Source organism: Lolium perenne, chromosome 3 (genome assembly GCF_019359855.2).
Source record: "Lolium perenne isolate Kyuss_39 chromosome 3, Kyuss_2.0, whole genome shotgun sequence".
Lineage (NCBI taxonomy): Eukaryota > Viridiplantae > Streptophyta > Magnoliopsida > Poales > Poaceae > Lolium > Lolium perenne.
Genome location: NC_067246.2, coordinates 287181518 through 287203392, shown reverse-complemented (window position 1 = coordinate 287203392; position 21875 = coordinate 287181518). Strand labels below are relative to the sequence as shown.

At 43.5% G+C, this 21875-nt stretch overlaps 2 long non-coding RNA genes across 2 annotated transcripts; both read right to left on the bottom strand.

Moving 5' to 3' along the window:
- Positions 1 to 16787: 16787 nt before the first annotated feature.
- On the bottom strand, positions 16788 to 19514 carry LOC127344192 (uncharacterized). Its single transcript, XR_011754307.1, has 3 exons — positions 18739 to 19514; positions 17934 to 18048; positions 16788 to 17173 (listed from the first exon to the last, which is right to left on the bottom strand). It is a non-coding gene; the product is annotated as an uncharacterized lncRNA (long non-coding RNA).
- A 339-nt stretch (positions 19515 to 19853) lies between these two features.
- LOC139837685 (uncharacterized) lies at positions 19854 to 21475 on the bottom strand. The gene is made up of 3 exons (XR_011754306.1): positions 21352 to 21475; positions 20538 to 20641; positions 19854 to 20395 (listed from the first exon to the last, which is right to left on the bottom strand). It is a non-coding gene; the product is annotated as an uncharacterized lncRNA (long non-coding RNA).
- Positions 21476 to 21875: the final 400 nt, after the last annotated feature.

The following is a 21875-nucleotide window of genomic DNA, read 5'->3' as shown; positions in this document are numbered from 1 at the left end:
GGCCGAAGCCACCGTGTAAGAGTGTAATAGTGTGAGGTCGCGTAGATGTATCTAGGACTCACGGACTACAACTCAACATGAAGCTCATAAGTCACTCAATTGACAAATAGCATATGTTTTGGATTTCTTTATGCATTATGGGAGGAGGGATAGCTCAATATATTTAAACCGCACTCCCCCTATGTTCATGCGTGCCTTTCATCTAGATATATAGTTTGAGAGTGGTATGTGTGCACGACGGTCAAGCAAAGTTCGACGGATCAATGATATTTAGCTCATGCCTCAACTCAATGAAACGCTTCTCGTCCAAGGGCTTTGTGAAGATGTCCGCCAATTGCTCCTTGGTGCCAATGAAGGATAGTACAATGTCTCCACGTGCAATGTGATCTCGAATGAAGTGGTTCCTTATCTCAATATGCTTCGTCTTCCCATGAAGAACCGGGTTGTAGGCGTTCTTGATGGCGCTCTCATTGTCGCACAATAGAGGGACCTTCCTATACTCGAGTCCGTAGTCCCGCAAGGTTTGCCTCATCCATAAGATTTGCGCACAACTACTTGCCGTGGCGACATATTCGGCTTCCGCGGTGGAGACGGAGACACAATTTTGCTTCTTCGAGGACCAACACACCAAAGATCTTCCAAGAAAGTGACACGCTCCGGATGTAGACTTCCTATCAACCTTGTCTCCCGCCCAATCGGAGTCGGTGAAGCCCACCAAAGCAAAGTCCGTGTCCCTTGGGTACCATAGTCCGAAGTGTGGGGTATCAACTAAATATCGAAAGATCCTCTTGACCACCACAACGTGGCTTTCCTGAGGACTTGCTTGAAACCGTGCACACATACCAACGCTTAACATTATATCCGGGCGAGAGGCACATAGGTAAAGAAGCGAACCTATCATCGAACGGTAGAGCTTGGGATCCACCGCTTTGCCGGCCTCGTCAAGGGAGAGTTGACACTTGAGATGCATTGGAGTTCCAATTCCCTTGGTGCCCTTCATGTCGAAGCGGTTGAGCATGTCTTGGAGATATTTCGCTTGATTGATGAAGATGCCTTGTTCCATTTGCTTGATCTCAAACCCGAGGAAGTACTTGAGTTCACCCATCATTGACATCTCAAACCTATTTGTCATTAACATAGCAAACTCATCATTGAATTTTGTGTTAGTCGAGCCAAATATGATGTCATCTACATAGAGTTGGCATATGAAAAGCTCCCCATTGACTTTCTTAGTAAAAAGAGTGGGATCAATTTTCCCCACTTCGAAACCACGGTCTTCAAGCAACTCCTTTAGGTGCTCATACCAAGCTCTAGGAGCTTGTTTGAGTCCATATAGGGCCTTTTTGAGCTTGAAGACATGGTCCGGGAAATGGGGATCCTCGAAACCCGGGGGTTGCTTCACATACACCTCCTCATGTAGAGGACCATTAACAAAAGCACTCTTAACATCCATTTGTTGCAACTTAAAGCCATGATGAGAGGCAAAGGCCAAAAGGATACGGATGGACTCGAGCCTTGCAACGGGTGCAAAGGTTTCGCCAAAGTCCACGCCTTCGACTTGAGAATAGCCTTGTGCCACCAATCTTGCTTTGTTGCGGATGACCATGCCACGTTCATCTGGCTTGTTCTTGAAGATCCATTTTGTGCCGATAACATTGCGGCAATGATCGGGTCGCTTCATGAGAGTCCACACATCATTTCTCTTGAAGTTGTTGAGTTCCTCTTGCATCGCATTCAACCAATCCGGATCTTTAAGAGCTTCATCAACTTTGAGTGGTTCCGCCATAGAGACAAAGGCGTGGTGCTCACAAAAGCTTGCTAGTTGTCTTCGGGTAGTTACCTTGCCCTTTAGATCACCGATGATGTTACTCAAAGAATGGGACTTGAGGCGCAAGTGTCTTGCAATAGGATCTTCACGGCGAGTGACGGCTAAAGGAGTAGATTCATGTGGGTCCTCTTGGCTTTCATCACGGTTTAGGTCCTCACCTTGACCTTCATTGTTGTTGAAGTGGGCATCATCATCATGAGATCCGGATGACTCGGGGGTACTCGGAATGGTATTGTCCATATAGATCATCCCCGAACCATTCGGAGAAGAACTTGAAGCTTGGCCTTGGTCACTTGATGTCGGTTGTTGTTGTAGATGAGCTTGTGGTGAGTGTTGTTCTTGAGCTTGTGGTAGATGTTCTTCTTGAGCTTGTGGTAGATGTTGTTCTTGAGCTTGTTGAAGTGAGCTCGTACTTGATTGTTGTTGTAGATGTTGAGGTTGAACTTGAGGTTGTGGTAGAGGTTGGCTTGCATATGTAAGATCAATGGAAGAAGCTTGGCCTTGTGGTGTAGATGGCTCCACTTGGGTGGAACTTGGTCCTTCCCCGGTACTCATAGAAGGTAGCTCTTGCGGTCGGCGAACGCCAACACCCATCCTTCCTATGGCCTCCGGGGGAATTGCATCTCCTTTCTCACAAGAAGCACTTCGCTCCTCCAAAGATCTATCATCTTCATCGAATGTCACGTCACAAGATTCTACAACCCGCCCATTTGACTTGTTGAAGACTCTATAGGCGTGAGAATCCGTAGCATAGCCAACGAAAATTCCTTCTTGAGCTCTTGAATCAAACTTGGATAGACGGGTGTCTTTGACAAGCACATAGCATTTGCATCCGAAGACCTTGAAGTATGACACATTGGGCTTGTTTCCGGTGAGAATCTCATATGATGTCTTCTCTAGGCCTTTGCGGAAGTAGAGACGATTAGTAGCATGGCATGCGGTAGAGATAGCTTCTGCCCAAAAATTGTAGTTGGACTTGTATTCCATCATCATGGTTCGAGCGGCTTCGATCAAGGTTCGATTCTTCCTTTCGGTGACCCCATTTTGTTGGGGAGTATATGGCGTGGAGTATTGGTGTTGGCTTCCTTCTTCACCGAGGAAGTCATCCAAAGTATAGTTCTTGAACTCCGTTCCATTGTCGCTCCTTATTGCGAGGATCTTGTTGTCGTACCTGCGTTGAACTTGATTGGCAAACTCCATCATGGTCCGTTGAGTCTCACTCTTGTACTTGAAGAAGAATACCCAACAATAGCGTGAATAGTCATCGACAATGACGAGGCAATACTTCTTTCCTCCAAGACTTTCATGAGACGGTGGACCGAAGAGATCAACATGTAAGAGCTCCAAGCATCTTGTGGTAGAGATGATAGTCTTGGCCTTGTGAGGAGCTCCATGCATTTTTCCTTGTACGCAAGCCCTACAAACACGGTCCTTGCAAAAAGAGACATCTTCTTTTAGTCCTAGAATGTGGCCACCCTTGTGGAGACTTTGCAAAGTCCTCATGTTGACATGGGCTAGTCGGCGATGCCATAACCAACCCTTGTCACCTTTGGCGAATAGGCAAAGAGCGGAGGATGTTGTCTTTCCGGAGAAGTCAACAACATACAATCCGTTCTCTACATATCCAACAAAAGCTACATGGAGTGTCTTGCTCCATAAGAGGACCACCATATGTTCATCAAAGAAAGTACATAGACCCATGCGAGCAATTTGATGAACGGAGAGTAAGTTGTAACCAAGGGTCTCGACAAGGAGGACATTCACAAGTGAGATGTCGGGTGTTACCACCACCTTGCCAAGACCCAATACCTTAGAGCACGTGTTGTCGCCATATGATACGGTAGAGTGAGAAGGCTCGAGGTCGACAACAATATTCTTGCTTCCGGTCATATGACTTGTGGCTCCACTATCAACCACCCATTTGGCGCCACCGGAAGCATAGTCCTACAAGGAATCAAGTCTTGGATTTAGGTACCCATTTTTCAATGGGTCCTAGCATGTTAGTAACAAGGGGTTTGGGAACCCAAATAGTCCAATCAACATTGTCCTTTTGAGGACCAATAAAGCGAGCACGAATATGTCCATAGTAATCAATAAAAAGAACATGAGAAGGGTTGTTAGAGCCGGCGGAACCCGTCGAGGCGGAGTTGGGTACTCCATCCCTTCTTGAGCTAGCATTGCTCTCTTCAAGGTTGATCCCCATGTTCTCCTTATTCTTCTTCTTCTTGGTCCTCTTATTCCTCTTCCTCTTTGGCTTGGTAGCCATTCCTCCTTCATTGTAAGAGCCCTCTTTGGCTCCATCTTTAGCTTCAATGACTCCTTCTAAGTACTTGGCTTGAACTTGGAGCCTATCAACTTTGGCCTTCAAACGATTGACTTCCTCTTCATGCTCCAGATGAGGGTGGCAAATATCAAACACTTGGACTTCTTTTGCCTTGTTCACCCGAAAATGTTCCATCAAGGCTTCTTCTTGGAGAGCATTCATCTTTATGAGTAAGCGCTTGTCACTTTCCATCTTGGCAACGTCACTTTCATGAGTGCAACACACACGGTCCTTGCTCAAAGGAAAGTATTCCTTCAAAGCTTCCTCTTGCATGGTATTGACCTCCATGAGCTTGGCTTTGGTGGTCTCAAGAGCGGCAATTTCTTCTTCATGGTTGCAACATGAGGTCTTCTCTTTACACAAGCGGTAATATTCATCCAAGGCTTCTTCTTGAAGAGCATTGACTTCCAAGAGAAGAGCATTGTGCTTTCTCAAAGAAGCAACTTGATCAACAAGCTCGTCATGGCACACTACAAGAAAATTTTCCATGGCCGACGAAGTTGAAGTCGCGCCGTGGTTGCTGGTGCACCATGGCCGACGATTTTTGGTCCCTCCGTGGTTCATGTCAAAACTTTTTTTTTCTCGTTTTTGAGGCCACCTAGCCCGACGAAAGCGGCCAAAACGTCGCGTATGGTGGCCCGGGACGTGGTGCATCGCGAATTCTCGGGTTCGCCGGCCGAGTCAACGCAAATCCGCACCGCCCAGGGATGTAGGGCCCAGATGGCAGCCTCTCTAGCATTGTTTTTTTTCTCGATCGCGCCATCTCGTTCAACGCTCTCCGATCGAGCCGTTTACGATGCAGGATCATGGGTCCCGCTTGTCATCCTCTATGAACCAAATTTCTTTCTTTTCTTGGATTTTTTTGACCCCCTGATTTCTGGCTACTTACTTTTTCTTTTGATCCCTTGCCGCCTTGGAAACGTTGAGACCGCTGCAGCTAAATGGGACCCGCATGTCATCCTCTATGAGCAATCAACTTTCTTTTCTTGGAGTTTTTTTTGGCACCTCATATTTGGTCACTTGCCTTTTTTCGATCCCACCGCCTCTCAAACGGTGATACCGCTGCTGCTAAATGGGACCCGCATGTCATCCTCTATGTACTATAAAACTTTCTTTTCTTGGATTTTTTTGGCACCTCATATTTGGTCACTTGCCTTTTTCTTTCGATCCCCTGCCGCCTCTCAAACAGTGAGACCGCTGCAGCTAAATGGGACCCACATGTCATCCTCTATGAGCAATCAACTTTCTTTTCTTGGAGTTTTTTTTGGCACCTCATATTTGGTCACTTGCCTTTTTCTTTCGATCCCCTGCCGCCTCTCAAACGGTGATACCGCTGCTGCTAAATGGGACCCGCATGTCATCCTCTATGGACTATAAAACTTTCTTTTCTTGGATTTTTTTGGCACCTCATATTTGGTCACTTGCCTTTTTTTTTCGATCCCGTGCCGCCTCTCAAATGGTGATACCGCTGCTGCTAAATGGGACCCGCATGTCATCCTCTATGGACTATAAAACTTTCTTTTCTTGAATTATTTTTGGCTCCTGATATTTGGTCACTTGCCTTTTTCTTTCGATCCCCTGCCGCCTCTCAAACAGTGAGACCGCTGCAGCTAAATGGGACCCGCATGTCATCCTCTATGAGCAATCAACTTTCTTTTCTTGGAGTTTTTTTTGGCACCTCATATTTGGTCACTTGCCTTTTTCTTTCGATCTCATGCCACGTTTGAAACGTTGAGGAACCTGCTGGCTCATGGGACCCGCATGTCATCCTCTATGTGCTATAAAAGTTTCCTTTGTTGGATTTTTTTTCACCCTCTGATTTTTGGCTTGCCTTTTTCTTTTGATCCCCTGCCCCCTTTGAAACATTGAGTAAGCTGTTGGCTCAAGGGACCCGCATGTCATCCTCTATGTCCATCAACTTTCTTTTCTTGGATTTTTTTTCACACCCTAATTACTAGCTACTTTCTTTTTCTTTTGATCTCAAGCCGCATTACAAACATTGAGACCGCTGCTGCAAAATGGGACCCACATGTCATCCTCTATGTACAATAAATCTTGGATTATTTTTGGCTCCTGATATTTGGTCACTTGCCTTTTTCTTTCGATCTCATGCCGCCTTTGAAACGTTGAGTAAGCTGCTGGCTCATGGGTCCCGCATGTCATCCTCTACGAACAATAAAAGTTTCCTTTCTTGGAGTTATTTTTGACCCCTAATTTCTGGCTATTTGCCTTTTTCTTTTGATCCCCTGCCCCCTTTGAAACGATGAGGACGCTGTTGGCAGGTCGGTCCCACATGTCATCCTCTATGAACAATAAAAGTTTCCTTTGGTGGATTTATTTTTGACCCCTAATTAATTTCTGGCTATTTCCTTTTTTCTTTTGATCCCCTGCCGCCCTGGAATTGTTGAGAATGCTGCTGCCTCATTTTTCTTTTGGTCCTGTGCCGCCTTGGAAACGTTGAGACCGCTGCTACAAAATGGGACCCGCATGTCATCCTCTATGTACAATAAAGTTTCTTTTCTTGGATTATTTTTGGCTCCTGATATTATGTCACTTGGCTTTTTCTTTCGATCTCATGCCGACTTTGAAACGTTGAGGATGCTGCTGCCTCATGGGTCCCGCATGTCATCCTCTCAGAACGATAAATGTTTTCTTTTCTTGTATTTTTTTACCAACTGATTTTTGGCTTTTTTTATTTTCGATCCCCTGCCGCCTTTGAAACGTTGACGACGCTGCTGGCTCATGGGTCCCCGATGTCAGCCTCCCCGTACAAGAAACATGTGATATTTTATTTTGCAGACAATAAACGTTGTATTTCGCTCTGAGCTATTGCAAACGGATAAATTAAATCTTTATATCTACATAAACAAACTTATATGTTGAATCTCCTTGTTTTTTGTTTTTGCGAAGCATAGGACTTTCCTGTTTTTTTTTTTGAGAAAAATCCGACCTTTCCTGTTTTGGAGTGGGCTGAAATTGTACGAGTCAAAAGGCCCAGCAGGATAGTTCGAAGGCCCAGATGTCCAGATACAGCCCAATTGAAATCTTTCTTTTCTTGGATTTTTTTCACACCCTGATTTCTGGCTACTTCATTTTTCTTTCGGTCCTGTGCCGCCTTGGAAGCGTTGAGACCGCTGCTACAAAATGGGACCCGCATGTCATCCTCTATGTACAATAAAGTTTCTTTTCTTGGATTATTTTTGGCTCCTGATATTATGTCACTTGCCTTTTTCTTTCAATCTCATGCCGACTTTGAAACGTTGAGGAAGCTGCTGGCTCATGGGTCCCGCATGTCATCCTCTATGAACAATAAAAGTTTCCTTTGTTGGATTTATTTTTTCCCCTAATTTCTGGCTATTTGCCTTTTTCTTTTGATCCCCTGCCCCCTTTGAAACGATGACGACACAGCTGGCAAGTCGGTCCCACATGTCATCCTCTATGAACAATAAAAGTTTCCTTTGATGGATTTATTTTTGACCCTAATTAATTTCTGGCTATTTCCTTTTTTCTTTTGATCCCCTGCCGCCTTGAAATAGTTGAGGATGCTGCTGCCTCATGGGTCCCGCATGTCATCCTCTCAGAAAGGTAAATGTTTCTTTTCTTGAATTTGTTTACCAACTGATTTTTGGCTTATTTCTGCAAAGGTTGTATTTCTAGATAGATAAGGTGGATTCGAATCTGCCATGGTTCAGGCAGCTCAGGTAAGCCTTCTTGCACTGATTAATGGAAGTAGTGTATAGCAAGGTCAAGACATGTGGCTCGGTGTAATCAATCTATTTGAATCATGTTGTGGGTTCAATCTGATAGTTCTCTAACAGGTCAGCCAAAATAGAAATTAAGTTTTTTTCTAAAACAGAAATGCAAATTAAGATGAACACAAACATTAGTTATCATAATAGCTGATCATACATACATACTTGCTAAGAGCAAAAGCTTGCCAGAGTTTTACCACCCATACAATTAATTAGCAGTTCAGATAAGATAACCTTATATAAGTATAACTACAAATGCATTTGCTAAGGGCTCATGGGACAACAGAACTAGACAACCGCGAACTTTATGACCAGCATGTCACAGCGGCATCGAAAGATCTTGACCTTCAACTTTGATCCAATGCGAAGTTTGGCACCGTCAATGAACTTTTTCCACCTGGAAGTAACATCCAAGCGGCCATTTGTGGGACTGACGGAGTACCGTCCCTCCACGGTGAGACCTTCACTCTCCATGACGAGGGATATCTTGCCCCTTCGGCCAGCATTGAGATCCTTGGAGATACTTTTAGGCAATTTCTGATTCAAAGCAAGAGATACCACCAAAAATTAGTCAATGGCACCAATGCACTGAACCATGTGAGACTTTGAGCAGAGAAGACATCAAGATAAGAGCAGTTATCTTTGTCATATACTCACGAACATAGCCTTCAGATGCGTCCTGGTCACCACACGGGTGGCCACAGCAATGAGCTGAGACCTCGGTGATCTGGCTGGGGCAGGTGCAGGAGCCTGGGCTGGTACACGAGCTGGTGCTGATGCAGGAGACTGCTGGGCAGGTGCAGTAAACGGTGCCTCTAGAGGAACCGGTGCTGATGCAGGAGACTGTTGGGCAGGTGCAGAACGGTGCAGCTAGAGGAACCAGTGCTGATGCAGGAGCCTGCTGGGCAGGTGTAGTATATGGGGCCTCTACAGGAACCAATGCTGATGTAGGGGACTGCTGGGTAGATGCAGTAAACGGAGCTGGTACAGGAACCGACGCTGATGCAGGAGAGTGGGAAGCCGGTGCCGGTGCTGGTGTGGTTGCCCTTTGTGACATCCGCTCCTGTTCCATCAGGGGATCTGCAGCTTTGATCATGTTAAACCCAGCAAGCTAGAATAGAGGGAATGGTTTAGAACAACTGCTCAGAATGCAATTATCAAAAGATATGAGTAGAAAAAAGTTACATATTATATATTTGGAAGTGTCTCCAACTCTGTAAGCAGTTACGTATATCTGCCCGTTTGAGTTTCTGATCCTCAGCTCGTTGCCCTTCTTCAGACCGTAGTCAAAAGCAAACTTTCTCCAATCATGTCCATACAAATATGTGATGGCCTGCGTCTTGTAGACATACACCTCATAGACCGTGTAGGTGTTCATCAATTTGCCATTTCCATGCATAGTGAAAGACCCTTCATGCGGACACATCTGGTTAATCATTGGACGAAGTTCACAAGGTACAGTCTGCATGTGAAAATTGATACAAATGTAAGAAGCAGGAAGACTAAAAACAAGACTTTACTATATGCCAATTCATGCTAAACCACAGAGAATACATACCTGTAACTCTGTGAAGGAGCTACTAGAAAGGTAGATAGAGCCATAGGAGGTGTTATATGCAGGGTATGTACATGGGCCCGCCATATTCCCGCAAGCTCGGCATCGGGATGGTGAAGGAAACATGGGAGGTACTACTGGTGCATAGCGCTGAATGTAAGTGGAAGAATTAGGTTGTGTAAAGTGCATAGTTCAGAGCAATCCAAATGTTGACAAGCGAGTGCATAACACTATGTTACAAACTGAACAGTGAAAAATTAGTGTATGATGAATATAAGCATGCTAATTTGGTGTTTCCGAATTCCAAAAAGCATTAGACAGAGCCGGTGATAATATCAGACATAAATCATGGCATGTATATGTGGCTTAAGAAAATATACCCGAACCCTTGGATGGTTACGGCCTGGCTGGTCCTTGGACTTGAGCTTATATAAGCATCCAGAAGGTGGGGCTGACAGTAACTTGGTGGCAGCCTCTGCAGATGCCTCATCAGCAGCAGTTGCAATCCTTTTGACCAATGAAGGCTTAGCAGTTTCAGTCTGCATATGAAAATTGAAGAGCAACAGACATCAGCAGTGATATATAAAATGAATCTATGAGACACTGATGCATATAGTGCTGGATGTAAGTGGAAGAATAGGTGTGTGTGTTTCTGAACTATTGGTAAGCATTAGACAAAGCCGGCAATAAATAGACAAAAATCAAATCATGTATGAGGATTAAGAAAATATACCTGCTTACTGAAAAGGGTACCACCCAGCTGGCCCGTGGCCTTGTGCTTGAGGAGGTTTTCAGAAGATGGTGGCGGCACCATCGTCTTCACAGCAGCCTCATCAGGATCATTTTTTATCCATTTGAGTAGAGGCACAGAAGTTTCATCCTGCATATGAATAGCAACAGAACTCATCATTGATATTTAATAAATCTATGAGATAGACTGATGCAAATAGTGCGGGGTGTAAGTGGAAGAATAGGGTTGTGCATAGAGAACAGTTGACAACAATGCAAATGATTACAAAAGAAGCCAATGGAAATCAACAGTTTATATACTGGATGAGACAGACTGAAAAGTGAAAAATTAGTGTATGATGATTGTAAGCAAACGCAGTGTTTCTGAACTTTTGGTAAGCATTAGACAAAGCCAACAGTAATTAAACAGATAATAATGAAATCATGTATGTGGATTAAGAAAATATACCAGATTCATTAAAAGGTCACCACCCAGCTGGCCCATGGCCTCGTGCTTGTAGAGGTTTTCGGAAGATGGTGCCGGCACCATCGTCCTCACAGCAGCCTCATTAGCCTCATTTTGCATCCACTTGAGTAAAGGCGCAGCAGTTTCAGCCTGCATAAGAATGGGAACAGATCTCACAGTGATATTGAATGACTCGAGACAGATCGATGCATATAGTGCTGGATGTAAGTGGAAGGGTATGGCCGTGTATGGACAACAGTTCACAACAATGCAAGGGTGTGTTCGGTTATGAAACAGCGTGGAATGGAATGGAATGGTTCCATTTCAGAGGAATGGAATGGTTACATTTTTGTTCGGTTGGGAAAAATGGAGAGCAGAAGAGATCGAGGTTAAACTAACCATTTGTCTCAAAATTGTAATTAACAATTGCAAATGACATTTTAATCTCAAAGTCGTAATTAACAGCGCCTAATGGTGCTCTTTTAATCTAAAAATCGTAATTAACATCATTTTTTGTTGGGTTAGGGGAACTGGAGTAGATGAACATTACTGTATGATGATTGTAAGCAAACGAATTTGGTGTTTCTAAACTTTTGGCTTCGAGATCTTATGGGTTTCAACTCTAGCCTACCCCAACTTGTTTGGGACTGAAAGGCTTGGTTGTTGTTGTTGTTGTTGTTGTAAACTTTTGACAAGCATAGAAAAAACCGACAATAAACAGAGAAAAATCAAGGCATGTTTTGTCGATTAAGAAAATATACCATATTCATTAAAAGATCACCACCCAGCTGGCGCGTGGCCTTGTGCTTGTAGAGGCATTTAGAAGATGGGGGCGGCATCAACATACTGGCAGCCTGATCAGCCGCAGTTTTGATCTTCCTTTTGAGTAAAGGCCCTAAAGTTTCAGTCTGCATATGAATAGCAAAACAAAAGGCAGACCTCAGCAGTGATATTGAATTATTGTATGAGATAGACTGATGCATATAGTGGATGCTCTTAGCCTTTTGCAGCGTGAACACTAGCTATGGACAGACAAAAAAATAGTTAACTCAGCTTTGTCTAGATATGAATGTACTACCACCATCCAAAAGCTTAAGCCTTATTTATTTTTGAGAAATCAAAACAAGCAAAGTTTGACCAAAATTTTAGAACATTCTATCAACAAATATAATACTGTGTAGATACCGTAGGAAAATATATTTTATTATCTATTTAATGATATTAATTTTGTATTTTGCATGTTACTGATTTTTGGTAAAAGCTTAGTCAAACATGGTATAGTTTGACTTTCTAAAAATAATATAAGCCCAAAGCTTTGGGATGGAGGCAGTAGTATCTAGAGCTAAAACACATTTAGATACATCCGTATCTACAGATAGTTGAGTCAATTAATTTGGGATCTGAGGGAGTATCAGATTCAGACTACATCATGGTAAGTTGGTTAAAAAAAATTACCCCTAGGCGGTCCCTGCCCAGCTCGGCAGTGGCATTTCGCTTCTTGTGCTGCAGATCGGGCCATGCTCCTGCAGCAGGTGGGGCGCTATTCTCGTTCCCCATAGCCTCAGCACGGAACCTGGAGGTACCAACCTGATACAGAGAATATAGAGCATGGTGTCACAAAGGCTTTACGCACAAACAGCTGAAGACATGTGCTACTTTAAGCATATTCCAGAACAGGAACAGATTGAGGATGCAGAGAGACACTTAAAAGGTAAAGAGTGGATAAGCAAACGGAGTACCTGCTTCGCGGGGCTGGGGACGTAGCTCAGGCTCAGCCAACTGCCCACATGCGTGGTGGCCTTACGCTCCATTGCCCCCACCGCCGAGGTCTTACCTTTCCTGTACAAGCTGACAAAAGATACAGTGAGGATCAGCAGAAACTACAAAGGTTGCAAATGTCGACAAATAAAGGAAGAACACCCCAATCCAAGCAAAGGTAGCCCCCGCCCCCCACCCCCATCAATCACTCCCAGCTCGAGGGTGACCAGAAAGACACCCCTTCGCCCAGAATAGCAAAGAGATGCGCAAGATATCGAGGAGAGGAAAAAAGAACCGATCTCGAGAAAGGAAAGAACATTACTAGTCCTACCTAATCCGCTTGGTCTAGATGCAGCTTGCCCCTCCAAGCTGGATGCCTGGACGGTGGAGGCGAAAGGAGGGGATCGAGCTAGCGGCTTGCATCCGTCGGCAATCGGCACTCGATCGGGAGAGAAGGGGTGCTACATAAAGGGGAGGGGTAACATATTTTATTACACAGTGAACTTACTGATGTGACTAGTCATTACATGTCTCACTGAAACTAGGGCCCATAGTGTGGCACCCCAAATTCACTTGAAGCTGCCCGGCGGGACGCATTGGCGCGTCAAGAAACCCCTGAATTGTAGCGGGGAAATGAAACATTTCACAAAAATTCGAAATTCAAGCACACCGCCACGCGCCAAGCACGCGGCTGTTCCTTCCTCTTCCTCGGTTCCTCCTCCCCTATCCGAAAAAACCCCAAATCCCAAGCTCAAACCAAAAAAAATCCCCTGGCCGCCATGCATGTCCTCGTTAACCCGCTGGAGATCGTTCCGGACGATGCGGACCCCCGCCCGAGATCCGTAATTCCGTCCACCCCGAGGCCCGGCGTGCTGTCTCGCAGCAGCGGCTTGAGGGCGCTGAAGAGGAAGTTCCGCCGGAAAGTGCTCATGGCAACCGTGCAAGCTCACCGGCGTGCTGTATCCCGAGAGGAACTGGTCAAAGCTTTGCTATTCGCCACACAAAAAAAATTGTGGGCCAAGATCTGGTCAAAGCTTCGACGATGGCTTGCCGCGAGAGGCTTGGAGTACATAGTCAATAAACTAGCTGCTCGAGGACTGGGCGGTTTACACGGATTCATATTAACTGACTCAAGTTTGTTAGTCTAGTTAACAAATGCATCTAGATACATCCATATCTAGACAGAATTGAGTCAATTAATATGAATCAGAGGGGAGTACCTGAAAGTGTTTCATGCTACCAACTAATGCGCTGGCAGGAATCGCTGTAGAAGTAATTGTGCTACTACTCATACGATGAACTGATTGTGTGGGTGTCGAATTTTGCAACGCGATCATCCACTGAATGCTTAATCTAGCGCCAAAGGCATACAAATCATAACATACTACAGCACCAGAACATAAGAGTACGAATCATAAAGTAGCTCAACATTTTGCATCAGGGCTGGGTGGTCCTGAGACTACCGGGACGCCCCTGATGATCTCCGGGTGTGCATCCTCTTCAACGCAAAGCTGTGTACTCGGTCCACGGCCTCCTTCTGTAGGCTGGATAATCTCAGGTGCAGGACCTTCGTCTATGAGAGGATCGTCATCAGTACCATCCACAGGTGCATCAGGGCTGGGTGGTCTTGAGACTACCCGGACGCCCCTGATGATCTCCGGGCGTGCATCCACTTCAACGCAAAGCTGTGTACTCGGTCCACGGCCTCCTTCTGTAGGCTGGATAATCTCAGGTGCAGGACCTTCGTCTATGAAAGGCTCGTCATCAGTACCATCCACAGGTGCATCAAACTGAGATTCATCTTCAAATCTCCCATCAAACTGAGAGACCTCTTCAACTCTATGCTTCTGCAATTAGTACATCAACCGATTAGACAAACATCTAAGGGATGCAACCTGAACAAATGCCGTTTTACATATTTACCTTCTCATCCTGCACAAGACATGTCCCGAGCTGAAACCCGTTTCCTGAAGCAAGCGCTTTTTCTCTCCTTCCCGTCCATCCATCTGCAACAAGTTAAATTTGAGTACAGAACCTTGCACAACAATGCAAACTATTGATTGAAACAGCGGCAGCATCAATATAAATAATTAACTACATATGCCACCACACATACAGTGTGAGCAAGATCTGCTTCTCCTGCTAAATTAAGGATCATTATATGGTTCACCATGCTAAACCCGCCTAACATATGTGCGGTCCATCCCAAAAATGTGTAAATGATCTGCCACTACAGGGTGAGGCCTCTTCTCACCATTCATACATGTGCAGCGCGGGCAATACACGTCCAGGTTGTGACCTTCATGAGCTCTAATAAACCCCATAAAGGGTTGAACACCATTTATATATGAAGGGGAACATAAGTGTCCATGCAGTATCCAAGTTCTGTCCATCTGTTTAATTATGAGATACAGTGGTTGGTGATTAATTTAAGGCGAAGTAGGAAATGTATATCCATCGAGTACAAAACTATATTACATGATTATGCATTTCAGCAATCATGTCGAGTACAAAACAAAAAATGCCCATCGACATTTTAGCAAACAGATCGTGTACAAAACTCTGCCATGGCATTTCAGCAAATTAACGGATCGAGTGCAGAACTGACTCTATATGCCCACGCAAATGAACAAATTGATCGATGACAAATCGAGCGGAAAACTATAAAGTGCCAATTAGTTCGAGCATACTGACGATTTTTTTAGCAGCATCAAGAAAATATAAATCGTTAGGCCGTCTTGCCCGATACATGATTGAGCTAGAGATAGCAGCCCTACCGTGGATCAACTTGACCGCCGGTGCGTCTCGAGAAGAACGACGGGGAGGGGAAGCTTCTTCTTCGCACGGACGGGACGGGGAGGGGAAGCTCTTCACACGGACGGGGATAAGTTGTGTAGGGGTGGGTGGGGGGTCATGCGGCCGGGCCGCCGGGGTGATAATTAAGGTCGGTAGGTGGCGTTTAATGGAGTTGCGTGTGTAATTTGTCGTGCACAAGGTTGAGGAATAGGCGGTTCCCTTTGCCGCGCGCACAATTCAAACTATCCCGCCCATGTAGTTTAAATTCGCCATATTTTCGTTAAATCGACATAAAGTCATGTGAGTGGGGGAAAAATTAGCAAAGTTGCTTGAAAATAGTAAAACTCTGGAATTATCCTTTAAATATGCTCTACTTCGTGTGAAAATCGGGGTGTGGAAGCATGTTGAGCTGTTTTATTTGTACTTTCTTCATTAAAACTCCCATTTTATGCACTTTGGATGGAAAGAAATCATTTGTACATAAATTTTGACAACGCCATTTGCAAACACTAATTGTTTTACATGCCAAGATGCACCCATCCACCAAATATATATGGGGCAAAAGTTTATCACAATCTAGCAGATATGCATAATTAGTGAGGGACCCCTTTTGATTTTGTGCAATTTCCACTAATTAGGTAGAGAGAAGGGGTTAATTAATTAGGCCATGTTAGGGGTTATGTGTTTTAGATTAGGTTGTGTGGATTCAAATACAACTTCTTTATTTGTGTGCTATGATTAATCAAAACTAGATCGATCGACTGCGCACACATTATTAGAGGCGCAAGCCTTTGCGCACAAAGTGCATGTGTGTGTTGTTGGCCATCAATTAACGAGAGAGAGAGACAGAGAGAGAGAGGTAGAGAGAGAGCTACATACGAGAGAGCGATTGAAATCCCCAAATTAAACACATATATATGCATGGCACATTTAATTTAATTAGAGGACCGCGAGCTAAGGCACCCCTGGACTGCTTGATGCACAATTAAGTGTCATTGGCCCATATATAGGGTTTAATTAGGGTTTAGGGTTTAGGGTTAGGAGGTTAGGGTTTAGGGTTTAATGTTTATGGTGTTTAGGGTTTAGGGATTAGGGATTAGGGTTTATTTAGGGTTTAAGGTTTAGGGATCATCGATCGAGTGTGCACCAAAAGTGAAATAACATTCCTGAAATGTGACCAAAAAACCGTAGGAACTATTGCAAGTTGTCAACCGTTCACACAGTCTGAAAGCAAAAAATAACAGACAACTTCCAAACGCAAAAAAATCCTAGAAATACACATTTATTGGCAGATTCTGGTTGCAGGTGGGAGCGGGGCGACTCCTCCTAGCTTCCTAGAATACTTATTATGCCTTCAACTTGTTCTTGTTGAGTGTGAGGTCACGAGGATCTTTTCATAGTCCCTGACAGCGTCACAGAAAAGGTTAGTACTGAAGATAAACATTTATAATCAAGGAGAGATTTCAGTCATGATAGTGGTGCGTGATTATATTAGCTCTGATTCTGTAATATGCTTCAAAGTGTATGTCCACCATGGAGTCTTCTTAAGGGTGAACCTGGCTAGAAAAGAGAGCAACACCAACAACCATGGAGTTGCTTGGATAACAGAAGCACATACTGTGACAGTGATAGTTCAAAGAAGAATAAGAGCCATATTTTCTAGGTGCATTTAGTCAACAAGGGAACCTTCATCAAAAAAAAAACCAGTCTTCTTAAGCGTGCAAATAGATCTGGCAGGGGAAAATGCCAGCGATAGAGAAGATGGTGAAAATAAAATGGGCGAGGAGTCAAAGTGGGTATGGTCTATGCATAGGCGAGTTCGTGCAGTGTGGCAGAAGGCGTTTGGTGGCGATGGTTGTTGACTTGTAGATGTAGCCACTGCCACCTTGCCCGTCGATGTAGCATCGGCTTGTGACTCCTCTCCCTCTTCTGCGCGCTCAAGTTTCTCTCTGCTGCCCTCAAGACCCTGCATTGTTGCTCATATCAAAGTTGGCATGTCCAACTTATGAAAGCCCATGAGCATTTCGAAAATTGTTAAGATAAATCATGACTTAACTATGGGAACTTGACAATAATTCTAAGTAATTAGTAGAGGGCGGCATAAGGAAAGCATAAAACTGAACTAAAATGTGGAAGGAGGGTATCACCTAAATCGCGACATACATGGCAGGAAAAATGAAATTCTCATACATAATCAGGGTCATCTTCTCTATGCAAGTAGCAACAGCAAAAAAAGAGCAATATTGTCAGTCTATAGACAAACACATGTCTCATGATTTTTGACAAAATATTTATGGATGTGCTACTTGTTACAGAAACAATATGACGTAGTGGACATGAATGTTTTACATATGTTCCTCAATTGAGAAGATACATCAGATTTAACAAGATGATATGCAGGATGTGCACAGAAGTAAATAAGGAATGACAGTAGATTTTACATTCAGGTGTAAAGTCTAAAGAGGCAGCAGACTACAATAAATATTACAGCTGAAATCAAGATGATATGCATGATCTATTTCTGCAAATATGGTGCGCCGGTCACAGCCAACTTGATAACGTGGATGCAAAAAACTAATCGGATCACCATTCGACAACGATCTGTCTCAATGGCTTATCCATACCAGTTGAGAGAATGAGATGCGGTGGATTTGTGAATTGAGACATCGGCATAGGGGATTAGGCTTCGGCAGGAGCAATACAAAGAAAACATGCATCTACATTACCGTCTAGGAGGCCGTGAGTCTTAGCCACATCCTCGTCCTCTTCCACCACTCTTTCCAAGCGACCATTGTCTGTACTTGCCGCCGCCGCACGGCTAGCACTGGCAATAGCCCCTCCCTGCTAGCGCACAGTAGTATAAAGCAAAGTAAGTCATTAGATAAAGCTACAATTTAATTGAACTGAACTTCACAAGCATTAGGACCATCATTTGGGACCTCAAAGATTTGAATAGTTACTATTTATACCCAGCAAATTACACGACTAAAGAATTTGGACCAAATCTGCACTCCACCGTTCGCTGCTATGATTGATTTGCTAGCTTTAGTTATATTAATTTCAAGAAGCTCAGACGCTTGAGTTCAAATACTGAAAAACTAATCAGAGCTAAGCATGATTTACATATTGCTTATAGGACAAACCATTATTTTTGGACAGGTGTTCAGTGTAACAGCTCATGATTCCATTTGACAGTTCAAAAAAGAAAAGAAAGATACTGTTCCAGTTTATGTCAAACAAAATAACAGAAGAAACAGTAAGCTTTTAGAAAGCCAATATTGTAGCAAAGAATGGAATAACTTAGCGAAAGCAGTAATCATTTTGGGAACTGTGTACCAAAAAACATCTGAACGAAGAAATCAGGGAAGGAAGCAGTAGCATATAAACAACAATATATCGGGGAAAAGATTGTTTGATATTATACAAGAATATGCAGAGTAAAGAGTTGTTCACGTTGGAGTCAGAGCAGTGTTTATGTAACCAGTGTTTATGCAGAGTAAAGAATTGTTCATATGAGAGAACTTTTTGTACCTCCATTGTAACATTCAAAGTTCCCACAGTGAGATCCAACTGGGGATGAACTTCACAAACACTCCTTAAAATCCAATAAAAAAATATACAATCAAGTCAATATGTATCAATCCTTCATATGATTCAGAGTGTAGCTTGGGAATCGATCGACCTGAACCGTGGCTTCCGATCGATCAAGAAAGAAAACTCAGACCCACTAAACTGATGTCGTACATGCAAAGGGAGAAACAAAGTGCTCTTAGAATCTCAAAAGGACCACACCTGTGGGATCATCTTAACCTGTCACAATGGCACACCACCTTCCACGCCCCATTGCAGAGGAAGGACAATCCATGTAATGAGAAGGCTATCAGTTCAGTATGTTTTTTACGATAAAAGGCTGATCTGATAACCTATGTATGTGAATATCACCGAAACAGAATAACTATCTACATTGACAAAAGGGGAAAAAGCATGTTTAACACCTTATGGACAATTGGAGTTCTCTGTCTCCTTGCACTTGCGCACCATGTCAAGGAACGAGTCCATTTGGACGGACGTCCATGCCTCTCGCTGTTGCATCATAGGAGCAATATTCATTCTGGACCTCGCGGAGCTCCCCTGCGGCAAGTGAAGCGTGGAGCGGAGCGGAGCGTCGATGCGGAACTCAAACGCGGGTGTCCACCACTCGGCAGCGTCGGCGCCGATGGACTCGAAGGCCAGATATAGAATATAGAACACATGCCTAATACATCATCTTTGCTCCATGGTAGTGGATCACTCACGAACCTGATGCCTAGTTTCTCTGACTTAACCTTATGCACACACCTCAAACCCCGTCAAAAAACGGAACAAAAAGGGGAAAAAAGCTGGACATCTCCTTATACATATCCAAAGCATGCCACGCCTACCATGATGGAAGGCACGCGTTCTGCTCTCTCTACGAGATTAAATAATGAAACTGAGACATGCCAACACAAAGGGGATTGAATGTATAATAGTGTACCTGAGAATCAAAATCAGCAATGTCGCATTTTCCAGCAAGCTCCAGAGCAACTTTCCTGATAAACACAATCATACAAAGCATGTAATGCCAAAAAAAATCCTAACAAAATCATCTAAAATAAGCGCAACTCTAACAGATTCAAAAGATTTCAAAATGATTTGATAGTCCAAGCATGCAGCCCATTTTTCAACAGCTCTTTTGAAAGCACCAACCTCGGTATGTTTTTCAAAGATAGGGAACCCTGAATAAATAAATTTCACATTGTCAATCGTAGGGATAAAACATAGTAGCATAAATATCACTCCCATCAGTCTTCCTTTTCAATATCACGTGATACAATATTCAATTGCAATAGGTTACCCACGCATGCTCAAGAGTACCCTATTTTTATTCAAAAAAGGGAGAGATGTGGTAGTTCAATGAGATGGTAAGAAGGTAAACACTGAAGAAAATTTGTACTATAGTTCAGTCAGAGCCAATCCTCAAATAAGTTGTGCTGTTATAATAAAGGCGAAGGAGGTAAGAAACAGAATGATGGATTATATGAAGAAATGTACCTGATTATGAGCAAAAGATAGTTCAGTTCCGTCGTCTAGAGAGTTCAACTTCATCGAGTCAGTCAAATGTTGGATTCTGTTGATGCACCTGAAATTTTCTTTCCAACTCATCCACCTTCAATATAAACAAAAACCAGTCAGTCCAAAGTAAGTATATAGCTCACATTGATATATTAGATGCAAAGTCTGCCACATAGATTAAGATCCAATGGAGATTAAAAAATACTATTAGCATTGTTTTTCTGTGTTCCTCATACCTGCCACTCAATGCTCTCACATATGGTGGTAAGCTCTTTTGTCAGATGAACATATTCTGTGGTTTTTTAAGCAACTTGCTCCCATAGATGGAACGCTTGCCAATCTACAAAAAAAGTCATTATCCTCAGACCCAAAAGAAGAATAACGCCCAAGATACATGTAGGATGCATATCAGCTTTCTCTCCAAGATAAATAAATGCATGCGTATTTTGAAACTACAAGAGACCTAGTAGCTTTCGCACCGTAACAACTCGTCTTCTCAACTATTCAGTCAAAGAGGCCTTTGATTACCAAATCAAGAGGACCAGGTACCGAGGCGTATACAGAATCTGGTATTAAGAAATCACGGCTAAAATCCACATGTTACAGACTATCGCATATATCCCCATTCTAGTAATCATTCTCCTCTCATATCACCAAAATGATCGCCGAGATAAATGAGACTGCTGTTCGCATACAGCGAGATAACCTCTTTTGCAAACCCCCACAAGCGCAGCAGGCAATGTTTAAATTGGATATACACATTCTTACTCGATTTTCTAACAGAAGATATCACTGCAAATTTCCACTCCTAACCTAGCATCACAAATCTTTCCATATATCCAATCTTCCCTCATGCCTCACTCACGCATACAGTACCAAAGAATCTGTTGGGCTACAAAACTACTGAAGTTACAGAACGCAAGCAGCAGCACAAATCCATGGGCATAGGCAGCAGGTAAGCATCACATGAGCATCATTTGGCGGCGATTAGTGCACATACACAAGAACAGAAACGAAATTTTCAGTAACCGGAGAGGGGGAGGGGGTTACCAAGCACAGGATCTCCCGGACGATGTAGAACGGTCCCTGGGGAGTCCATGCCGAGGAATCTGCGGGAGGACGCTGCGCTACAGAACGCTGGGGGGCGTTGGAATTCGATTCCCGCCACGACCCTGGAGGTAGGATTTGGGCGAGGGATACAATGACCTTGGGCATGTTTTCGGTGGAGAACCCCGCCGATCTCTTCCCACCGTGGCTAATTGTAACATCCCAAGAATTTCAAAATAAAACAAATGAATTTCACTAGTTCCAAATTTTGGAACCAACAAAAACTTTTATTAATTAAGTAGGATACATATAGATCTTGTTTAAATCTTGTGTTTTGCCATGATGAGTGTTAGTATGCTTATGTGCTAAACCCTAAAACCCTAAAGTGATCAAGTGAAGATCACCAACCAAATAAAACAAAAGAGAAAGAAATCAAATAAGAAAAACTTTAAACCCTAATCTTCTCCAAAAATCATTTGGATCTTTTTTTTGAGAAACCAAAATAAAATAGAAGACATATAGGGGCA